Genomic DNA, 9,474 nt, shown 5'->3' with positions numbered 1-9,474 from the left:
GTAAAGGTACCCAGAGAATCCTAATCTTAGCTACCATCATGAGAGACCCCATTTGATGTTGTGTGGAGCAGATCTTCCCAGCTGAGCCATGCTGAAGTATCTGATCCCAGTACTGTGAGACACACAATAGGCATTGTTTTTATTGTTTTGTTTTTTGTTTTTGGTACTAGGGATTGAAACCAGAGGCAATTAACCACGAAGCCAGTCCCCAGCATTTAAAAAAAATTTATTTATTTTTATTTAGGGACAGGGTCTCACTGAGTTGCTGAGTGCCTCACTAAGTTGCTAATGTTGGTTTTGAACTTGCAATCCTCCTATAGGCATTGTTTTAAACTATTAAATTTTAGAAGTGTAATTCAGCAATAAAGAAGCAAATCAGACGGGTGCAGTGGCACATGCCTGTAATCCCAGCAACTCAGGAGGAAAGAAGACAGGAGGATCACAAGTTCAAAGCCAGCCCCAGCAACAGCAAGGCACTAAACAACTAACTCAGTGAGACCCTGTCTCTAAATAAAATACAAAAGAGCGATGGGAGTGTGTGGCTCAGTGGTCAAGTGTACCTGAGTTCAATTCTATGAAGAATGGCAATTATAGAGAATAAAAGTAACAATAAATGTTGTCAAGGATGTGAGGGAAAAGGTACACTCATACATTGCTGGTGGGACTGCAAATTGGTGCAACCACTCTGGAAAGCAGTGTGGAGATTCCTCAGAAAACTTTGAATGGAACCACCATTTGACCCAGCTATCCCACTTCTTGGCATATACCCAAAGGTCTTAAAATCAGAATACTATAGTGACACAGCCACATCAATGTTCATAGCAGCTCAGTTCACAACAGGTAAACTGTGGAACCAACCTAGGTGCCCTCCAGTAAATAAATAGATAAAAAATGTAGTATATATACAAAAGGAATATTTCTCAGCCATAAAGAAGAATGAAATAATGGCATTTGCCCGTAAATGGATGGAACTAGAGAATATCATGCTTATTGAAATAAGCCAATCCCCCAAAACCAAAGCCCAAATATTCTCTCTGAAATGTGGATGCTGACTCACAATAGGCAGGGTTGAGGGGAAGGAGGAGTGGAGGTTCACTAGATTGGACAAGGGGAATGGGGGAAGGACGAAGGGATGGGATTGGGAAAGATAGTAGAATGAATCAGACATAGCTTTCCTGTGTTCTTATGTGAATACACAACCTATATAACTCCACATCATATACAATCAGAAGAATGGGAAATTGTACTCCATGTATGTTTGATATAACAAAATCCCTTCTAGTGTCATGTATAACTAAAAAGAACAAATAAAAAGAAGAAGGTGGACTATGGAGTCAGACTACTTTACCATTTAACTATTTGATTTTTGAGCAAATGATTTAACTTCTTTGTGCTAATTTCCTGATCTGTAAAATGGAGAGGCCCAGCCTCATGTTATTATTATGAGGATTAAATAACTGAACGCGTGAGAATCACCTAGAACAGTACCTGGTCCACAGAAACTGTTCAATACAGGGTACAACTAGGACTAAGGGATAGATGCTATGAAGACTTTAAAAGATCAGCTCAATTAAAAAAAATTCTAGTAAAATTGTGCAGACCTGGAGTAAGCTGCCTTTGAATGTTGAATCATGAATGGGTGACTGCTTGTGAAACTGGGGATCGACAGTCCCATCAACTTTGGCATTCCATGTTTCCCTGACACCGAGGCCATGTCTGTGATGGGGCAGATACCCAATGTACTCAATATGCTTTTCTTGAATTGACTTAAGTCATGTATATAAGCGAGAAGTGCTCATCCAGCTAAAGCTTTACAATTTTGCAATGACCCAACATAGTTTGTTTGCCACAATGTTTCTTCATCAATCATGAATGCTCCTGAACACATTTTTCTGAAACTTATAAAAAGACAAAGGATTTGAAGAAGAACATGTGGCTTAGCAATTTTTGAATAGATCATTTATAGGACCTTTTGTGACACCAAGACTATCTGCTCAGCAAGGTGATACAAGGACTGCCCCAAGTCTGCAAAATGTTGGGGTGAAATGGCACAGAGACCACCTCTTCCTTTACAACTTCTGAAAACACAAAGAATCAGCTCTGATACAGTACCCCAATTACAGAGGCCCAAGAAAGGAGGCATTATCTATTTCTTTAATAGTTAATGAAGAAAAATAAGTTTTGGAATTAGAAACTTTCTGTCTGTTATGGTCTCATAAAAATGTTCCCAGGCCTTTTCCCAAGAGCCCAGAAGATAACCCCAAAGTTACTTGCAATTCAACCAAATGTTTCTTTGTCACGTCTGTCTCAGTAAGATACAAAATATGGGTAGAGAACCAGAAGAGCAGAAGTCCTGGGCCTGACAGAGCTACCCCCTTGCTTCCCATACTGGGCAGTTTCTCCAGACATGGGCATCAATGACAGCAATCTCTGGGCTCTAAATGAAGACAGACAGACCAAGAAACAGGGACAGGTGGTCACTGCTACTCACTCTGAAGCCCCACATGGGGTATTTTAATAGTGTTCCCCATCTGTCCAACCTCAGGGGTTAATCCCTTCCTAATCTGAGCTGTAATAATTGGGTAATCAGACAAGACAATCGAAGAAGCCGAGACTATAGCTCTGCTGTTCTTTTTGGCTAGACTTTCTTTTCTTAGAGCAAAGTATAGCTGACCTAGAAATTTCCTGCTTGCGCTTCAGTCTTCTGCTAAATGAAAGCAGACACTCATAAGAAGAAAGCATGTTTAGAAAGCATAGCCTTCTTTCTTGGGAGTAATTTGAGTCATTGCTCCATGAACATACAGGAATGAGAGCTGCTAGGGGTAGATCACATGATCCTGCTCTTTGCTACAAAAAAAAAAAAAAAAAGCCTCAAGCCCCCAAACCCATAGTTAGCTTGGGCTAATGAGCTCACTGGTGTGAGTCCAGGAAACATCCCAGAATGAAAACATCTGCTGAGATTTCTCTCTTGAAAAAAAAAAAAAGTAACCTTGCTGGGATGGATGGCAAATGAAACATAAATGGAAGCCACGTGAAGCCGGATCAGGGTCTTAACCTTAAAGCCCACGAAGAAAACCCAGTAGGTGGTTAGGATCTGGGACAGAAGTAAGCCTGGCTATTTGGGGATTAACCCATCATGAAGGAAAACAAGAGATTTCTTTCTTTCTTTTTTTTTCCAAAGGAGGAAAAAGTAGCATCCAAGCTGCTGAGGCCTGACCATACTGGCCTAGCCCCTGGGCAGGAACAAAGGCACCGGCAGCCTAACGAGCTGGAAGGTCTCACACGGGCATTCCGGTCCCTGTCAAGGGCAGGCATCACCCTGTATTCCTGGCAGCACCTAGTACACAATAGACACCACAAGTGCTTGCTGAATTGAATGGACCTCCCTAAAATACTCTGGAGCTGGCATTTGGTATTTAGTTCAGTGGAGTTTTGCAAAAGAGACTTTATTCACAAGATGGCCAAATGGGTGCCTAAGGAGTGCCCAAGTCCCCCAGATGGCCCCGGTGACCCAGCTGTTCTCATTTCTCACTCATAGCTCTAAAAATAACCGTAGAGAGTGCTGGTAGTGCAATAATCTCAGGTAAGTAATTGGAAGATCCTAGCCTCTGTTCTTGCTCCTCCTAGAACATACATCCAGTAATGCTTTAGTCCAGTGATTCCTTTAGCTCCTGGGTATAAAACCCAGGGTACATTGCACTTTCAGTGTCCTTCAACTTTAATGCAATGGAAAACACACAGAGATGAGACTCTACCTGTCCTGGGCAGCTTTCCTGAGCCTTGGAGGATGGACTCATCATAAATCCTAAGCTTCTGTTTTCCCTGGCTGCAACTTTATTAAGCGAGTAATAAAGTTGCTTCACTTAATTTGCTCTGTAAGTGTTCTGTCTCACAGCACACATGCAAGTGGATTGATACTGATGCCTGGTCTCGGTGAAGTGTTTACAATCCTCCCCTAGAATTGATTCCTGAGCAGTGAACCGTGTACACAGAAAGTGAGAACTTACTGGGGGTCCTTAGGAAGAGACTCTGCTCCCTGTATCCTTTACCCTGCTGAGCTACAAAGGAGTCAGCAGGAGACACCTCTCTTTCCATGAGCTTAGGGATGTTGGAGTAGAAAGGGCCCTGATACTATCTGGAACCCTTGTGGGTGTCCCCCATGCCAACGTGGCAGGATCAGGAGAGGATCTTGCAACAAGGTCAGGGGCAGACTCAGAATGGCATGAGAAAGCAAGACCACGTTTCCATGTTTCTTAGAAATGAAAGTAGCTGGGACAGAGGTCAGTGATTCTAGGAGGTTGCAAGAGTGAAGCAGGGTACAAGAGAAGGCCGCGTGGTTGTGAGTGAGGAGGTAAGGTCCAGGAATTCAAGTCTGTGAGGCTGGAAAGGGGCTACAGGATGGGTCTATGTCACAGTGGAACATGCATCCTTATCTCAAGGTTGTGATAAGGGAATGTCATGATAGAAAACAGCTTGATCCCATGGCTGGAAATAGGAGGTGAGGAGCCTGGGCAAAGGGCCTTCCTTAGCAACCCAGGGTGGTTTATGCCTAGTATTTATTTGCTCAGTGGGCTGAACCAAGGTTTGACTTTGTATCCAGAAGCAGATACAGAGCAGAGGCTCTTTAAGATGAGCAAAAGTACACCCAAGATGTGGGAATTTAGCTTTTGGATGCATGTTCCACTGTGACGTAGATCCATCCTGTAGTCCCTTTCCAGCCCCACAGAGTAGAATTCCTGGACCTTCTCTGGACCTTAACCACAAGGCCTTCTCTTGTACCCTGCTTCACTCTTGCATCCCTGCCAGGATCAGATGACTCCCACTGCTAGTTTGGCTGCCCTCTAATGCTACATTTATCTATGCCCAAAGCCCTGGCATCCTGTCCCGCACCCTCTGCTATTTGACCTCATTCTGCCCTGTTTTTGGCCTGTGTTGGTGATGACAGCTGAAGAGGCCCCATCCCACTCTGCAATCGAGATAGAATATTTTCTAGGAGTGGTTCTAACTAAATGGATGAGAGGGAATGAAGGGGATGATTGTTAGGAGCAGACTGGTGAATATGCTATTAGGTATTTCTCAGGCAATTCCATCTTAGGTGCAGGAGGTAGGAGAACAATAAGAGTCACAGACAAAGTTTCTCTTGTTCTGCCCTCCCCATGATGTCAAACTCTGATCCTCTCTTACATTCCTCCTGGGTAGTCTGGGATCCCCAAAGTTCTCATGGCATCAACTAATATCAGCTTTTCTCTGACAACACCGTTTTCCTCTTTGTTTCCTCTGTCTGGCAGAGTGGTTCTGTCCCACATTCTGACAACTCTGGAAGGTCCGTCCATGACCCTGAAATTTGCCAAGGGACCATACCTGCTGGAGCAGCCCATATTCTTAGAACTCACCGATGTCTGAATCCAAGGACAGTCATTATCTCTGTCCAAGTCACTGATGACCATGTTGTGGACTGAAGGTGAGACAGATGTAACCATTGCTGGTGATAATGATGGCTGGGGGTTGGCTTATGTGTTCCAAAAGATATATTGAAGTCCTAATCCCTGGTATTTATTTGGAAATAGGTTCATGGAAAATGTAACTAAGATGGAAGATGAGATTAGACAGATTAGGATGGACCCTTATTCCAATATTACTGGTGTCCTTTTACAAAAATCAGGGACATGGACAGATGCACTGGGGAGAACATTCTGTGAAGATGGAGGCAGCCGCTGGAAAGAAGTGTCTAAAAGCCAAGGGATGCAAAGGTTTGTTGACAACAACCAGAAGCTGGCAGACAGGCATGGGACAGATTCTCCCTCAGGGACTATCCTAGTCACCAGCCCTGCTGTCTTCTTCATCTTGAACTTCCAGTCCCAGAACTAGGACACATAAAATTTCTGTTGTTTTAAGGCACCTTTGTTACAGCAGCCCCAGGAAAATGATACAATGGTGCTTCCCCCAAGTGCCAGCACTCTCAGTTGATGCATGCTTTGTGTTCTCTGGGGACCTCCCAGCATTACAAAGAAGTGCTCACTTTGCTTTTATTTTTGTCTTCTGTGCCTAGGATTCAGATACAAATCTATGGGGTCTGGACCCAACTGGCATTTGATGAACCGGAACACCTCACTCCCTGGGCTCTTGATGACTCCAGAGCCAACATGGGATCAGGTCTCCCCTGAGATGAGGACTTTCCCCTCCATGACCTCCACTGTACACCAAGGTTGAGGTGGAAAATTATGAATTGCACTGGGATTTTACACTTGCATGTTACTAATTAGAAATGAATTTCTCCTTTGAATAAACATATATAGAGAACAGCTATGAATTCACAGTAAAAACTGAAGTTTGGGGGAAAAGCAGGAATCAAAATACACTTAAGAAAGACATAAGAACTTCAATCTATATGCTCATGTACAAGTGTGCCACAATGACACCCACTATAGCCTATAATTATTATGCACTAATAATAATAATAATAATTATTAATGTTTCTGTGTAGCTCAGGAATCTCTCAAACATCTCTAGTCTCCATCCTGCCTTGGCCTGTACCCTTTTCAGGCTAGGAGGGCACAGGAAAGTGCCAGCTGCCTCCTCTGAGCCAGGCTTCCTGCAAGGAACACCCCTGTTTCTCTCCCGACGCCTGGGCACTTCATATTGTGATCTCTGCTTATGTGAGGGCAAGGGCAGTCCTCATATAGAGAGAGTTGACAGCAGGGGAGGATCAAGGCTGCCCAAGCTAGGGCCTTTTCTGAGAGTCTTATATAAGGATTTTGGGCTGGACACTTGAGAGTCCTCATAGCATCACAGCTTCTAGAGCTTACCTTGGGGGAAAACAATCACAGGTGGGATCGGACAAAAGGAAGGCGCTAGACATTTCAGACTGGGTTGGGGTCTAGAATGACTAAAGTACTCTGCAGATGGGAGGTATTTGTTCCAATTCAGGTATCATTTCAAAATCTCCTTGATTAAACACTATCCCTTTAAAGACTTAAGTCAAAAAGTAAAGCCAGTGATCTCTTTAATCAGAGATGCTGTGACTTGAAGAGTCCCATAGCAAGCAGCCACCCAATAGTTCCAAGGCAGGCTCCCCACCCAGCCCTTCCCACATTGTGTTTTGAGCGATTCATTGAAGGTAGAAAATTCCACTTGGTAAGTTTAGGACAGAGGCAGAGGCTCAGCTTTTAGGAGACACTCCAAAATAGGAAATGATGATGATGATGATGATGATGATGATGATGATGATGATGAAGTCATCAAGCCCTTGTGTTTCTCTTACATTTTTCCTGTTTTGCATATCCTTCTCTAGAGGTGCTTGCTGCTCAGAAAGAAAAGTCTTGACTCTATGACAAACACTACAAAAAGAAACGCTCACACTTATCTTCTAGCACACTTATCTTCTATCTTCCATGGGCTGCTTACAGTTGTGAAGCATTGTCTTGCTTTGGAATTGCTTTGTCCTGAAACATTTTCCCTCAGCCCCATTCTCTATTCCCTTCCACTTTAATTTCCTGCTTACTCTTTAAATTGGGATTGAGTGGGAAAATGTTTCCATTTTGTGCAAATGTTGTATCTACCTCCCCACTCCCTTGACTGTGGAGAGCAATCTCAGGTCTGGATAAATCTTTGTGATGATTCATTACAACGGCTGTTGACTTCAATCTGCCACCCAACTGTTTGACTGCAACTCTAACAATCAAACCATCCTGTTCAACACCCCCTTCCACTGCAGACTCTGTCTTCACCTATGGTTCTTCTGTTAAGTTCCTTGTAAACTGGCCTCACTCTTCTTTTTCTGATAGTCCATGACAAGGACTTGCCCAATGCCTGTAGATGGTGTTGAGTGTCCTTGCATCCTTCTACTTCTGGGTCACCTTTCTCTGACTTAAGGGACTGAAGATGGCTTTGTCCCTTTCTCTTTGTTTGAGTATCTATGTCCCAAAGGAATGATATCCATCCCAAAGTTCTCTGCCAATTTTCTCCCAGGGGGCCCAAGGATTCTCATGTAAATTAGAGGGGCATTTGGCCTGACAGGTGAGCGCACCCAGTGGAAGCATCTACCTTCTCCTAACCCTTAGGGTCAGGGTCAGAGGAGGGGAGTTGTTTTTTTTATTATTATAGACTGCTTCATTCTTCCCTGATCCAAGCTACAAAAGCTTTCAAACTGACACAGTTACTTATATAGTAACCCACATATCTAAGCATCTCCGTGTGGGTCTGAAAAAGAACCAAAAGGTTGTGAAAAAATAACAAATGAGTTTCTCTTTATAGTTCCTCATAACTGGTCTATCTGCAAAGCAATGAGGACTTTGTTTTCATTTTGCCAAGTGGTCATTTAGAATTGGGAAGAGCCTCTCTGGTCTCAGTTTTACATCCTATTCAGGGAGAGATACAGGTCAATAGTAGGATTAGCTGATGGGATTAGAATTCTGGGAATAAACCAAAACTCATTGATTTCTTAATTCTACAAACAGTATTTCTGAAAAAAAAAATTAACAGAAAACAGCAACATACAACTATGAAGGCCTAAATGTAAATGAAATACATTTCAAAACTACAGAAGTGGTAATGGACAATATATGTTATTAGCAAAACTCCAACTTGAATTGGGTAACACACAGAAGAAAATCAAGCAGGAGATGAGTAGGAAAGAGATGAATATTTGTGTATATATGTAAATATTACATATAATTAAATAATGTTTTAAAATAGAATAAATTAAATAATGAAAAATATAAATCATATATATGTCCTATTTTTTTTAGGAAAAAAAAGGAGGTGGGTGGGTAGAGCTTAAGCCTTTAAGCAAATAAGCCCTCAGCTGGGATCATAAAAGCACATATCAAGGTTACAATATTAGCAGTCACCTTTGAAGTCAGAGCACTGAAAATATCCCCTGTCTGGGATATTCCCTGGGATGAGGTCTTTCCTTTTCTCCAGATCAGGTGAGTCAGAGCATTTGTAGAGGCCCCTGGGCACTCAGAGACTCCTGCCAGGCTTTTCCTGCCCTAGGGGGGGAAAGAGGCTGCAGGTTAGCCCTGGGGAAGTTCAAGGACCAGGGCCAGGAATGGCAGCAGAAGGAGCAGGAATAACACCAGCATCCTGCTGAAGGGAAAAGTAAAGAGCAGATCAAAGAACTTCAAGGCTCACTTGTGGTGGGGACCTCAGGATCCCAAAGTATATTCTCTGTCACCTCATTGATTGTTGCCAACTGTGGTTTGAGTAGTGGCTTCTGTGACTTCAGCTCCTAGTTGCTCAGTCCGGGATAAAACCCATGGTTGTCCCAATGGAACTGTTGCACTTTCATTGCTGAGAGCTGCTAATTGGTCTTCAACTGATGGTTGGTGCTTTCGTAACAAGAATCAGAACCACAATCATAAGGATGCAGCACTGACCTGGAAATTGTACTTAGCATTTGGACTAGACATAGATGTAAACAGACACATTTCATGCCTGCTGGGCTTAGTACTCACATGTTAAGGACAGACATGA

This window comes from Urocitellus parryii, chromosome 2 (assembly GCF_045843805.1).
Source record: "Urocitellus parryii isolate mUroPar1 chromosome 2, mUroPar1.hap1, whole genome shotgun sequence".
Classification (NCBI taxonomy): domain Eukaryota; kingdom Metazoa; phylum Chordata; class Mammalia; order Rodentia; family Sciuridae; genus Urocitellus; species Urocitellus parryii.
This window is presented reverse-complemented; position numbering follows the sequence as displayed.